Below are 15,899 nucleotides of genomic sequence, written 5' to 3'. Positions count from 1 at the left end.
AATCATACTCTTTTATTGGTCAAAAACATGGATTAGGATGTTTATATCGCGTTTTTATGGTTTAAAAACTCGATTTGAAACTCGAACCGAAACCCTATGTGTAACATCCCGAAATTTCGAAGAATAAATAATTAATATATTATTTATTTAAGATGGAAAAGTTTATTTGAGTTAATAGAAAAATAGTAAAATAATAAAAATGGAATGATAAATAGGCTAAATAGATGTAATTAATTATGGACCAAAAAGGAAAGATGAGCCTAAGGTCCATGGGCTTAAGGGAGTATAAATACCCCTTAAAACCCTAATCCTTTACATTTTCATACATCTTCACACCATAGCCTACACCATCAAAACACACACTTAACCTAATTCCCGTTTTTGAGAAAAAACACCCACAAAGACACAAAGATTCCCGGAGATCTACCAGTCGGATCGGTCTCAAATTTTAACTGAGTATTCCTGACATATAAATGAAGTTTTCCACCGAAGAAATCTTCGATCAGAGGTCGGGAAGTCCTGATTTTATCAGTAAAACCACAGCAGCTCAAATGTGAAGATTCCGGCGACTGTTCAGCTATTCCGACGATTGTAGCGGCGGTTTCCGGCTAAGATGAGCTGACTGGTTTGTAGATCGGGACAAGAAGGTTCCGTGGCCGCTTGAATCACTCAAATCGGAGTTCGTTTGATATGGTTTTGAGCATCTCGAGTGATTTCATACAAAAACCTCAAAGGTACGTTTTTGTTAAAAAGGTTACGCTTTTATGAACGGTTAGCCATGAAAATTGAACATAGACTAGATCGGATCTAGATAAATCATAAAGTTTTAAAATTGATGTTTAATATGGACGTAAAGGATTCATGGTAAGATATGGTCCATGAATGAAACCCTAGATCTAGCTTAAAGAACGTTTTAGGATTAAAGGTTCAATCTTTATGACTAGGATGGGTTAGACCTTGAAGACGTGATAGTCATGGGTGTAAAACGGGTATGAATGATGATGATTAAGGGTTAAAAGTTCATGATTTGAACCATGGAACAAGTAATCTGGGTAAGGTGGAAACATAAGATAGAAAATAAGCTAAACTGGGGGTTCTCGGCCAAATTTGGGAATACTTGGTCAAACCATGTGGTTCTCGGTTAAACATGCAGTCACCAAGAGTTCTCGGTCAGAGTTCTCGGTGGCCATGTGTTCTCGGCCGAAAACACGAGTTCTCGGTTAAGTATGGATCTCGGCCAAATATGTGTTCTCGGTCAACACATGTTCTCTACCAAAGAGTTCTCGGCTGAATCCAGTTGGGACCAGATGGACAATTGGGCCCAGATAGGGAACAGCTGGACTTGAAACAACTAAGCCCACATCATGCTAAGCTCATTATCTTAAGTATGACAAAGCCCAACTTAGAAATGTGTTGGTTAATTAAGATACCAACTAAATCAAGTAAAAGGTTAATTAACAAATATATATATATATAATATTACAGTTAGCCGTGCTCAATTAAAGAAGAGGATAACAATCAACGGTGAACGCAACAGGATCCAGGTGAGTTTCTAGCCCCATTTCCTTGTTATGTTTTCGGGGTTGTGTGCATACTCGATGTGATAGTTAATACACTTACCTTAATTGGTAAGTGTATGCCTTATATGGTTTATATGTTATGTATGTATATCTTAAATGTGAATGAAAGCTTGTTGGTACGCGAACGATCTTCGGATATTGCACGTGCTAACAAGGGAGGTATGTTTATGATAGATGAATGTGTATGATAGATATATGTACAATATATGAATATGTATGAATGATTAAAGAAAGTATGTATGTTATGGGTATGTAAAGGCAGTATGTACGAAGATGAAGAAAGAGGGACCAGACCCTAATAATATCTGAGATAGAGAAGACGGGACCAGACCTTAATAATATCTGAGATAGAGAAGTGAAAAGGGACCAGACCCTAATAATATCTGAAATAGACAAGAAAGGGATCAGACCCTAATAATATCTGAGATAGACAAAGGAAAGAGGGACCATACCCTAATAATATCTGAGATAGAAAGGGAAGAGATCGGACCCTAATAATATCCGAGATAGAAAAGGACGGTAATTTATATAGTATGAAACTAATAAAGTACGAACGTATGTATGAACTTATGAAATGAAAATAAATTAGTAAAGTAACCATTATGTATCTTCGGATGCATAATGGAAGGTAAGTGTATATATTGTATTATGTGTGATTAACTAGAACTCACTCAGCGTAGCTGACTTTTAGTATGCACGCAGGTGAGTAGGATGACACAGTTCGCTTGATGAGGACACATGGCATCGAATTGAAGGCACTGATGTCTCAAGGAAGTGTTATGATGTTTTAAAGACTATGTTTTGTTTTCAAATGACTATGAATGTTTGATAAGACCGGATTTGAAAGTCATGTAATGTTTTATGATTGAAGTTTTATATTCCGCGTAAAGTTTTAATTAACTCTGATATTTAGAACTGTGTTTATGAGTAAATCCAACGTTCAAATATGAGGCACTGGTAACGGGGCCTTACAAGTTGGTATGAGAGAAAATTCGAGAGATTTAAACATCCTATATGCTTAGACTCGAACAGAGAATGGGATTCAAGTAAGAAAAGGTAGAAGATGCCAGTTCAAGATAGCCATGTGTCACTCAAGAAAGCTTAGTAAAGGTAAAGTGTATGGTTAAATATATATGTTAATGTTAGCTTAATTGCTAAATAAAGGATACGTGAATATTAGGGATAGGATTAATTGATTGTTTGATTGATTAACTGTTTAAAAGTAGAAACTAGCACATGTGAAATCATAAAGGGAAGTGTGTAGAACCTGAGGAGTAATGCAAATAGTTAATTACACTTGGCCACTGTCATTAACTACTTACCTTATGAATCATGTGCTAAATAATTCCTAGACTGATAACGTTTGTGTTTCCTTAGAGATAAGATAGATGACTGATACAAAGAGGCGAGCACGAGGAAATCGTACTGTACGCTGTGGTACGACACATGCCCACCAGATACCCTTTTGAGGAATGTGTGACAGAACGATATACTATAGCAGTAGGACTCCAACTGAAAGAAGTAATGAAGGACGATTACACTTGGAGCTTGTAGTCGTATACACCAAGGGAGTTGCTCAACTGTTTCGAAATACAATGCCAACAATGTTCGCTAAAGCATCAAAGGTAGCCCAAACTAGAGAATCCAAGTGGAAGCAACATGAAAGAAACAGAGATAAACCAAATAGAATGAGTCGAGACATGTAGTATGCCTGCAATAGTTAACTCCATAAGGAACTTGCTGGGATCGGGAGTGACGAAGTGATCGCTGAGGAAGCGGAGATGACCGAGAAGGACGGGTGATTGTCAAGATATCCTGAGTGAACATGCATGAAGGGATGAGGCCACATAGTGTAGCGAATATGAAAGAAGACGCTAAGGATAATGTAGTTATGTACCTGATACTTTATGGAAGAGACCACTAGCGATATTTTCGTTAAAATAATGGAAATGGATAAGGACTGTAAGATAGAGTTAGAGGGACGTGAGTTCCCTGTCACGTTTTACGTTATGACCTTAGGAGGGTTTGTGTAGTTTTGGGAATGGATTGGCTTCCTGAGTATGAAGCTCAGATAGTGTGTAATGGTAGGATAATAAGGTTAAATTCCTTGGATGGTAGTGCGGTGACGGTTTATGGTGATAAGGAAAGTTATGGGCTTAATGTCATTTCGATGATAAAAGCCGAGGGTTTGTTAAGGCGAGGGTGCGGTGCCTACCTGGCGTATGTTGTCAACGCTACGGCCGAGATAAAAGAAATGAAAGATGTTCCTATTGTACGCGACTACCCAGAAGTATTTCCTGAGGATCTTTCGGGGTTGCCACCGGAGCGAGAGATAGAATTCCAGATAGATTTAGTACCATGAGCCCAACCCGTCGCGAAAGTACCTTACCGTCTAGCACCGTCCGAGATGAAAGAATTGATGTCCCAACTGCAAGAACTCCTCGACAAAGGTTTCATAAGACCAAGTGTTTCCCCATGGGGCACGCCGGTGTTGTTCGTGAAGAAGAAAGATGTGTTGGGTTTCTATGGATAATTTATACTTAGTTAACCATTTAACTAGTCACAATTAAGGCGGAAGCGTGATATTTACAAACTAAACATATGTATCCATGTGTTTATATATGTATATATTACAAGTTTATATAAGATATGTTCATGAACAACCTAGTTTATTCATGTCATAAGATTACCAATAATCTATTTATTAGAAACCCGAAGCAAGGATCAAATGATACGGAAAAACTAAGCTATCAAAACTATAAACACTTACATTCTTAACCTTTTAAGAGTGTAGTTGATGTTGAAGAAGATGATGATGATGTTGATGCTAGACTTTCAAAGGGAAAATCCTCAATCGGAATATACCCCGAGCCTCCAACACACACCGAGCTATGTTAGGAAGCTTGAACACGAGAAACCGAGACCCGAGACTCTTCTTTTTGTTCTTGGCCGAAAAACCAAAACAAAGAAAAGGAAAGAGTTGTGTGTATTCTTGTTACTTGAAAGTTTTTGATATCAATACCTTTTTAAATCAAATCCTATCATGGTGTTAGGTTTTCAAGTCAAGTAACAAACACTCAACCTCCACCAAATCCATGACAAAACTTGACCAAAACTTTGGGGTGTGGGGCCCACCCAAAACCGGCCCCAAAATATATATATATATTTTTTTTTTATTTATTTATTTTATACTTTATAAAATATATAAACACCCCATCTTTCATAAACCATTTTATAAAAGAACACATAGTTAAATAATCATTCCAATAATAATTATTTGAATAAATAAATTAACCAATTAATTTATTTAACACTTTCAAGTAGGTATTCAGAAACCCGATTTTCTGAATGTATCGTGTTCTGTATTTGTCTCATAGATCTTATCTTAACAAATACATTATTGGTGTGTGTCTAACTCGTTATTGGGTATGACCCGACTTGGATCAAACACAACTAGCCACATTAACCTAATTATGTGTCTCGGGCATACGGTATTCCAACAATCTCCCACTTGCACGTGACTCATAAGAAGTTAATGCTAATGGTGAATACCGCCTAACAACAGGTCACCACCCCTAGTGTGTTTGACTAAGTGCCATTCAATAACATCATCCCCTTCAAGTCCATACTTGATATGATATAGGTAAGTCTTATCATTATATCCCTTTGTTACTAGATGTCCTGTCAAATCGAAGAGACACAGAGTGATCATTCTCTCAATGATTTAACTTAACAGGCCTTAGACAGCTAAACTCTCAACACATAAGAGGAACAAATTCCATCTAGACTGCATACATCCTCGTTGACATCTCATATGATATCTGAGCTCTTTCTTACACGTCATCGTGTTACCGAAATAACAAAGAAGAGAGTCAAGATATCAGACTTGATGAAAAACCAGATCCAATATGCATCTCAGGTCAAAGGACACAATGATACTCGCCTTTACTCAAGGATTACTTATGATCAGTTGCACTAACTCCATGCAGTGATCCTTGAGAGCGGATCATGTCCAATATTTGTATCCCACAAATATCTATGAACCTTGGTGGCAAACCTATGCCCTATATTCATCACATGAATATCAACCAATCCAGGTTCATAATAGTCTTAACTTCATACTTGTTCCCACAAGTATGATCGACTACGGACGTTTAGAACAACATAAGTCATTCATGGATTAAACATGCAAATATAGAACATAACTCATCGAATAATTAAAACATAATTAATTTTCATGAGATACCCATTACATTTGTTCTTATACAAACACTAAATACAGATTAAATCCACTCACTAGAATACCGAAGTCCTAATGCACAAACATGACCCTCATGCTTTGGCCTATCGAGGAGCTTCGTGAGTGGGTCCGCAATATTTTGATCGGTATGAACTTTATGAATACATATCTTTCTCTTTTCAACTTCATCCCTTATGTAGTTGAATCTGCGCTCAATGTGCCTCGTTTTCTGATGAGCACGAGGCTCCTTGATCTGTGCAATAGCACCCTCATTGTCACAGAATATCTCTAGGGGCTCCTGAATGGTAGAGATAATCCCTAGATCCATGATGAACTTTTTCATCCATGCAGCCTCTTGGGCTGCCATTGAAGCGGCGATGTACTCAGATTCTGTAGTGGATAACGCGACAACATCCTGCTTCGAACTCTTCCAAGAGACAGCGCCTCCATTCAAAATGAAGACATATCCCGACTGTGACCGAGAATCATCTCGGTCAGTTTGGAAACTCGCATCCACGTAACCCTTTACGACGAGTTCCTCCTCACCAGACCCATATATTAAAAACATATCCTTAGTCCTTCTAAGGTATTTTAATATATTCTTGACAGCCATCCAATGACTGTCACCTGGGTTGTGCTGGTATCTACTCGTTATGCTTAAAGCATACGAGACGTCCGGTCTAGTGCACATCATTGCATACATAATAGATCCTATTGCCGAAGCATAAGGAACATGCTTCATCCTATCCTGCTCTTCCTTAGAGCTAGGACTTTGGGATGAGCTTAACACGGTTCCTCTAGGAATAGGTACCAAACCTTTCTTAGAGTTTTCCATCCTGAACCTTTTCAGCATTTTATCAATGTATGCACTTTGATTGAGTCCGATCAATTTCCTTTGTCTATCCCTATAGACCTTTATTCCTAAGATATATGTCGCTTCTCCAAGATCCTTAATTGAGAAACGACTACTTAACCACGCTTTAACGCTTTCCATACTTGGTATATCATTTCCAAATAAAAGTATATCATCGACATACAAAATAAGGAACATGACTATACTCCCACTAGCCCATTTATACACACACGCCTCATCACCGTTTTGGACGAAAACAAACGCTTTGATTTCTTCATTAAAACGATGATTCCACATCTGTGATGCTTGTTTCAACCCGTAGATTGATTTCTTTAACTTACATACTTTGTCAGGATTAGATGGATCGACAAAACCTTCAGGCTGAACCATATGGACATCTTCCTCAAGATATCCATTAAGAAAAGCGGTCTTGACATCCATCTGCCATATCTCATAATCAAAATGAGCTGCAATGGAAAATAATATCCTGATCGACTTAAGCATCGCGACCGGCGAGAAAGTTTCATCATAATCAATCCCTTGAGTTTGTGTGAAACCTTTTGCTACAAGTCGTGCTTTGTAAGTATCTAGATTTCCATGCATATCGGTCTTCTTCTTGAAGACCCACTTACATCCAACCAGTTTGGAGTTAAGTGGACGATCAACCAATTCCCAAACTTGGTTATCGTGCATGGATTGCATCTCGGCGCTCATGGCTTCAAGCCATTTTTCACAATCAGGTTGTGACATAGCATCTTTGTAGGAGATCGGTTCATCCGAATCGACCAAGTAGCAACCATCCACGAGAAATCCATATCTCTCGGGAGGTTGACTAATCCTACTAGATCTGCGAGCAACGTGTGTATGATCAACCATTTGATCACCTTCAACATCCTCGTGTTGAAAACTAGTATCGACCAACTGTGTATCATCCAGTGATTCTTGAACCTCTTCAAGTTCCACTCTTTTTTCACTAGGTCCTTCCATAAGGAACCTAGTTTCTAAGAAGTATCCTTTGCGTGAAATAAACACTTTTTGTTCACTAGGATCATAGAATATATATCCTATATCATCTTTTGGGTATCCTATGAAGATACACCTGATGGATCGAGCCTCAAGCTTATTTGGGGTGTCACGTTTAACATAAACTATGCATCCCCATACCCTTAAATATGAAAAGGATGGAACCTTTCCATGCCACACTTCATAGGGTATTCGATCCACCTTTTTGGTCGGGGCCATATTCAAAATACGAGCCGCTGTAAGTAGCGCATATCCCCAAAATGATGGTGGTAGTGAGCTTCGTGCCATCATTGATCGAACCATGTCCAACAGTGTTCGATTCCTCCTCTCGGATACTCCGTTATGTTGAGGAGTACCAGGAGGAGTGAGCTGTGAAATAATTCCACAATCTCTAAGATGACTTTGAAAGGCATCACTTAGGTATTCGCCTCCTCTATCGGAGCGGAGTACCTTGATTGTTCGGTCGAGCTGATTTTGTACTTCATTTTGAAATTCCTTGAACATTTCAAAGGCTTCATGTTTGTGTTTCATTAGATACACATACCCATATCGACTAAAATCGTCGGTAAAGGTAATGAAGTACCTTTCACTATTCCTACTAGTGGGCTTGAGAGGTCCGCATACATCCGTATGTATGATACCTAACAAGTCCTTAGCCCTTTCATTTGTACCTTTAAAAGGTTCTTTGGTCATCTTGCCTTGAATACAAGATTCACACTCATCAAACGAACCTAACTCATTTGTTTTCAAAAGACCATTCTTTTGGAGAGTATTTACACGATTCTTGTTTATGTGTCCAAGACGACAATGCCAAATGTAGGAATCACTCAAATCCTTTTTGAGTCTTTTAGTGGAAGTTTGATATAATGAGCTATTTGAGGTATTGTCATGAACCAATTCATAAATACCGTTGTTTGGTACAGCTTTAAAATAAAAGATACCATTAGATGATACATGCATTTCTGATTTTACAAATTTAAAGTCAAAGTTACATTGTCTAAGAAGGTGCACGGAAATAATGTTCCTAGTCAAACTAGGAGCATACAAAACATTTCTCAAAACAACTTCCAAACCACTTGGAAGCGATAAAGTGAAGTCTCCTCTAGCGACCACGTGCACCCTTGCACCGTTGCCCATGAAAAGACTCACTTCGCCCTTCTTTAAGTCTTCATTCCTTTTGAACCCCTGCAACCAATTGCAAATATGAGTTCCACATCCGGTATCCAATACCCATGTGTTAGAAGAAATAAGATTTAGCTCAATATTAATCATAAAGACATTACCCGAGGCATGCCCCGCATTCCTCTTGTCTCTTAGCTCCTTTAGGTAGACCGGGCAATTGCGTTTCCAATGTCCGGTCTCACCACAACCAAAACAAGGATCATCCTTATGACCCCTCGGTTCCACAACCTTTTGTTTCTTTGCCATAACCGGTGATTTGCCCTTACCCTTAAGATGCACAGGAGGACCCTTTCTTTTTGCTACCTTAGCCTTAGGATTGGGTTGAGATCGATTCTTGGATCTACCTTCATTGATCGCAAACACGGGTAAAACCCTTTTACCCATGCTCGCCTCGGCTGTTTTAAGCATTGAGTGAAGTTCTCCAATGTTTTTGTCCCACCCGTTCATGTTATAATTTAACACGAAAGTGTCGAACCTTTTCGACAAAGAGTTAAGGATCAAATCCGTTGCTAACTCTTTTGAGATGGGACAATTGAGCTTGGCGAGGCGATCAATGTAACTTTTCATCTTAAGCACATAAGTTGAAACTGGTTGATTATCATCCATTCTACATGCATGCAAGGCTCGAACCGTTTCGAACCTTTCAACTCTTGATTGCTTAAGGAACATTTCCTTAAGTTGAGTAATCATGTCGTACGCATTATGGTTTTCGAAATCCTTTTGGATTTCGGGAACCATAGTCGCCAACATGAGGCATGACACTTGAATGGAATCTTCCGTGTGTTGGACCCAATTCATATATTCGACCTCACTTCCCTCTTCCGGTTCATTGGGGATAGGTGTTTCCAAAACATGATATAATTTTTCTTGTTTTAGAACAATCCTTAAATTTCGGAACCAATCCGAAAAGTTATTGTGGTTAAGACGGTCTTTAGCGAGAATAGATCGGAGAGATACATTTTGGACGTTAGGGATTATGTTGTCGTCGACGTGTGCGGCCATCTGCAGAATTTTAATTAAGTTCATTTTAGTGTTTTACCCTTTTTTAATTATTAATACCCTTTTATATATACCAAATATAATTAATAATTAAAATCTAGAATCCAACGATAAACCCGACTCCGGTTAGGTGACCTTTTTCCCATTGTCGGTTTATCAAGGTAGTTATTCATAACAATTGCAAACCCTTTTGCAACTTCTAGAGTTTATGGGACCGGTTCGAAATCATATTTCGTGTCGGCATGTTTATCCCATCAACACCTATTAGACCCCATGCTTGGGTGACCCTCTTCACATGGTTCTAATTTAAGTCGTCCTACTTGTATCAACTTGTAATATTAACATACAAACGGTTAGGTGACCTTTTTCCCATTTATATGCCAAAATTACCTCAACATATTAATTTACTCTACGCGGTTAGGTGACCTTTTTCCCACTAAGAGCTTACTAATATGTTAAGCGTTATACAAAAGGATGGTGTTTAACTTGTTATCCTTAATTTTAAAAGGGATTTTTAGTTTTAATAATTCTAGTTGTAAAACTTTAAATCATGTTCTAACATGCATTTAGTAACATGATTATTTTGAAACCATTTTCAAAATTCTAATTTATAATAAAACCATATTATTATGGGCGTGAGACGGCTAGTTAATAAATCCATTTTATTAAACTACGTGTCACGTAATTACCAATAATTATTAGAACCCGTTTTATGCTTTGTTAATTAATTCTATGTGACGAAGTTGATATCCTAATATCTAGCAACCACATAATCAAACAATCATTAACAAGCATACACAATTATACTAGACACGAGCCGCTAAGTTAGACCACACTTGTTAGCCGAAACAAGTGTGTGTCTTAGGTCCGATCCTAAGGGACACATGACACATGGATGTTGTAGCTCCCACTCGGTCCCGCATCCAAATGCTTCGAGCATCTTCTTCAACCCCGTTGTGATCCATTGGGCTTGAACTTGGGCCTTAGCTTCCATAAGCTTCCATTTGGGCTCAATGGGTGGGTTTAGGTCCTTTTGGGCTTGAATCCCCTGAATGGGCTTGTGAGACCCATTATCACCATACCCGGCCTAATAAGGCCCAAACTTCCAATTTTGCAATCTTCTTTAAATTTACAAAACAAATGTCCTAATACATTTTTTCTATAAAATAAAGATATTACAAATAAACTATTTATTACATACCCATATGAATAAATAATTACAAAACTGCCCCTAATTAATTATTACAAACCGAAACTTTGAATAATTAATAACAATCACAACAAACATCCATTTGGTCTACGGCTCGGTCTAGTTTTAACAAACATAACCCGTTATGTCTTAGGAACCCGTTCCAAAAACCCTCGACCTTATCGGGCCTAGCCCAACCCATTTGGGCTTGACCCAATAACTTGATTATGGGCTTCGGCCCACATGAAAGGTCTTATGGGCTTCGGCCCATTCATCCAAAATGGGCTTCAGCCCATTTCACTAGGTTTTATTTTTTTTATTTTTTTTATTTTTATTTTTTTTTTGAACAAAGCCAAAAAATATAACTAGATTAAATACAAAAAAAAATTATGCATGTTAATTTTTTGTATAAAATCTTTCAAGGGGAAAATATAAAACCGAAAACCCGAAGCCTAGTTTCCCGTATCCCGGCTCTTGATGCCATTTGTTGGGTTTCTATGGATAATTTATACTTAGTTAACCATTTAACTAGTCACAATTAAGGCGGAAGCGTGATATTTACAAACTAAACATATGTATCCATGTGTTTATATATGTATATATTACAAGTTTATATAAGATATGTTCATGAACAACCTAGTTTATTCATGTCATAAGATTACCAATAATCTATTTATTAGAAACCCGAAGCAAGGATCAAATGATACGGAAAAACTAAGCTATCAAAACTATAAACACTTACATTCTTAACCTTTTAAGAGTGTAGTTGATGTTGAAGAAGATGATGATGTTGATGCTAGACTTTCAAAGGGAAAATCCTCAAACGGAATATACCCCGAGCCTCCAACACACACCGAGCTATGTTAGGAAGCTTGAACACGAGAAACCGAGACCCGAGACTCTTCTTTTTGTTCTTGGCCGAAAAACCAAAACAAAGAAAAGGAAAGAGTTGTGTGTATTCTTGTTACTTGAAAGTTTTTGATATCAATACCTTTTTAAATCAAATCCTATCATGGTGTTAGGTTTTCAAGTCAAGTAACAAACACTCAACCTCCACCAAATCCATGACAAAACTTGACCAAAACTTTGGGGTGTGGGGCCCACCCAAAACCGGCCCCAAAATATATATATATATATTTTTTTATTTATTTATTTTATACTTTATAAAATATATAAACACCCCATCTTTCATAAACCATTTTATAAAAGAACACATAGTTAAATAATCATTCCAATAATAATTATTTGAATAAATAAATTAACCAATTAATTTATTTAACACTTTCAAGTAGGTATTCAGAAACCCGATTTTCTGAATGTATCGTGTTCTGTATTTGTCTCATAGATCTTATCTTAACAAATACATTATTGGTGTGTGTCTAACTCGTTATTGGGTATGACCCGACTTGGATCAAACACAACTAGCCACATTAACCTAATTATGTGTCTCGGGCATACGGTATTCCAACAAGATGGAAGTATGAGAATGTGCATAGACTATCGCGAGTTGAACAAGCTTACGGTAAAGAATAGATATCCTTTGCCAAGAATTGATGATCTGTTTGAACAACTGCAAGGTTCAAGTTGGTTCTCACGAATAGACCTCAGATCAGGCTATCATCAGTTGAAAATGAAAGAGGTGGACATCCCTAAGACAGCATTTCGGACGCGGTATAGACACTATGAGTTTCTCGTGATGTCATTCGGTCTAAAAAATGCTCCTACAACATTTATGGACATGATGAATAGGGTATGTGGGCCGATGTTAGACAAGTCAGTTATCGTTTTCATTGATGATATATTGATTTATTCTAAGAGTGATTCTGATCATGCTGAGCATCTAAGAGAAGTGTTGGAGAAGTTGAAGGAAGAGAAGTTGTATGCTAAGTTTTCAAAATGCGCGTTCTGGTTACGAGAAGTGCAATTCCTAGGTCATGTGATAAATCCTGAAGGGATTACCGTGGACCTAGCTAAGATTGAGGCGATAACGAATTGGAAGACTCCGCAGAACCCGACTGACATACAAAGCTTCTTAGGGTTTGCTGGCTACTATAAGAGATTCATCGAAGGTTTCTCCAAGATAGCTGCACCGTTGACCGGTATGACCCGAAAGTCGGTAGTATTCAGTTGGGATAAGTTTCAAGAAGAAGCTTTTGAGGAATTAAAGAAAAGGCTCACACAAGCACCAATCCTTGCCTTGCCCGATGGTGACGTAGATTTAGTTGTTTGTGTTGATGCCTCACATCAAGGGCTAGGTTGCGTTTTGATGCAACAAGGAAAAGTGATGGCTTACGTGTCTAGACAATTGAAAGTCCATGAGAGTACCTATCCGACACATGAATTAGAACTAGCAGCAGTAGTGCATGCTCTCAAGATCTGGAGACATTATCTGTATGGTACTAAGTGTACTATTTACACGGATCATAAAAGTTAAAAGTACTTCTTTGAGAAGAAATAATTGAATACGAGGCAAGAAGATGGGCAAGGCTGATAAAGGATTATGATCGTGAACACAAGTATTATCCCGGAGAGGCTAACAAGGTCACTGACGCGCTAAGTCGTAAAGTTGAAGAGGCTATCACGACAACTAAGTAGTATAAATTAGTTAGTACTTTGGATTGCACGAGCGAGATCCATGAGACACAGTTAAAAGTTACAAAGGATGAGAGCAAGATGAAAAAGAAATGAATTCTCTAGTTACACATAGAGTTGAAAGATAATACTTATAAGGTGAAAAGCGGATTTGGTTGGCTGAGGATTTCACGTCATGGATATCTTAGAGGCCAAATCCTAGATGAAGGTTATAAGTTTGGGTGTCGGTTATAATTAAGGCATATACTAATGAAGTGAAACGCTTTAGTAGAAGTCAAATGAAGATGAGTCCATGGTATGTGACAGTTATGGATAGATATGATACTTTGCCAACACTGATAAGAACAACCACAAGTGTTACGAATGTAGAGCCGAAAGTCACACTGCAATAGAAGGCTAGAAACCAAGGACAAAAAGTGGGAAGACATGCAAGGAAAGCGTAGATATGGTTTAGATTTATTGAGTCTTGACACAAATGGTCAGTGAGTAATTGATAATCATGTGATCATGGAAGGGAAGTCCTTTGGAAAGGAAGGGATAGAATGGTATTATAAAAGAAGGTCAAGACATACCGGAAAGGAAGTCGGTTAAGGTAATTGGTTAAGATAGATCTGACAGCCCGATATGCAACGGCAAACAACAATGGATTCATAGGACAACGTAAGGCTTGATTAGTCAAGAAAGAGGGAGATGTATCATCATGGACTTCATGATCAAGCTACCTTGGACATCTATAACTTATGAACCTTACATGTTGATGCAGAGCTGAGAATGAAAGAAGGTATAAGTGGTGACTTAAGGAGTCCTCCGACAAGTTATGCAATGGATGAGCTCAAGAATTGCAAGAAGTGTTCTCTCTCAAGGAATAGACAAAGGGATTTTAAGAAGTAACCCTTAAGGAGAAACTGGAAGGGTTTCCTTTTTTTTTGGAATTAATATGTTTTGAACGTATTGCAAAGCAGTATATTTGCTACATGTTGTAATTGGACGGAACGGTCATTCAGTGCTAATTTAAAGGACAAGGGAGGAGACCGTACTTGTGGAAGTGATATCCACTAGCAAAGTTTGATTAAGGAAACGTATCATCAAGAACTTCATGAACAAGCTACCTAGAAAGCTAAAACTAATTAGCATCACTCGATGAATGTGGGACAAAGGATAAACCGGTAAGTTAGGAAGCTAAGCCGGTTCAAGAAAGAATGTGAATACAGGAAGTATTCCTTTTACAGGGACTAAGCAGGTTTTGAGGACGAAACCACTTATAAGGAGGGTAGACTTTTAACATCCCGAAATTTCTAAGAATAAATAATTAATATATTATTTATTTAAGATGAAAAAGTTTACTTGAGTTAATAGAAAAATAGTAAAATAATAAAGATGGAATGATAAATAGGCTAAATAGATGTAATTAATTATGGACCAAAAAGGAAATATAGGCCTAAGGTCTATGGGCTTAAGAGAGTATAAATACCCCTTAAAACTCTAATCCTTTCCATTTTCATACATCTTCACACCATAGCCTACACCGTCAAAACACACACTTAACCCAATTCCCATTTTTGAGAAAAACACCCACAAAGACACAAAGATTCCCGAAGATCTACCCGTCGGATCGGTCTCAAATTTTAACCGAGTATTCCTAACATATAAATGAAGTTTTCCACAGAAAAAATCTTCGATCAGAGGTCGGGAAGTATTGTTTTTATCAGTAAAACCACAGCAGCTCAAAAGTGAAGATTCCGGCGACTGTTCAGCTATTCCGGCGAATGTAGCGGCGGTTTCCGGCTAAGATGAGCTGACGGGTTTGTAGATCGGGACAAGAAGGTTCCGTGGCCGCTTGAATCACTCAAATCGGAGTTCGTTTGATATGGTTTTGAGCATCTCGAGTGATTTCATACAAAAACCTCAAAGGTACGTTTTTGTTAAAAAGGTTACGCTTTTATGAACGGTTAGCCATGAAAATTGAACATAGACTAGATCGGATCTATATAAATCATAAAGTTTTAAACATGATGTTTAATATGGACGTAAAGGATTCATGGTTAGATATGGTCCATGAATGAAACCCTAGATCTAGCTTAAAGAACGTTTTAGGATTAAAGGTTCAATCTTTATGACTAGGATGGGTTAGACCTTGAAGACGTGATAGTCATGGGTGTAAAACGGGTATGAATGATGATGATTAAGGGTTAAAAGTTCATGATTTGAACCATGGAACAAGTAACATGGGTAAGGTGGAAA

This window comes from Bidens hawaiensis, unplaced genomic scaffold (genome assembly GCF_021521415.1).
Source record: "Bidens hawaiensis isolate Kalapana, Puna unplaced genomic scaffold, B.hawaiensis_p1.1 tig00014638_1, whole genome shotgun sequence".
NCBI classification, from domain to species: domain Eukaryota; kingdom Viridiplantae; phylum Streptophyta; class Magnoliopsida; order Asterales; family Asteraceae; genus Bidens; species Bidens hawaiensis.
This window is presented reverse-complemented; position numbering follows the sequence as displayed.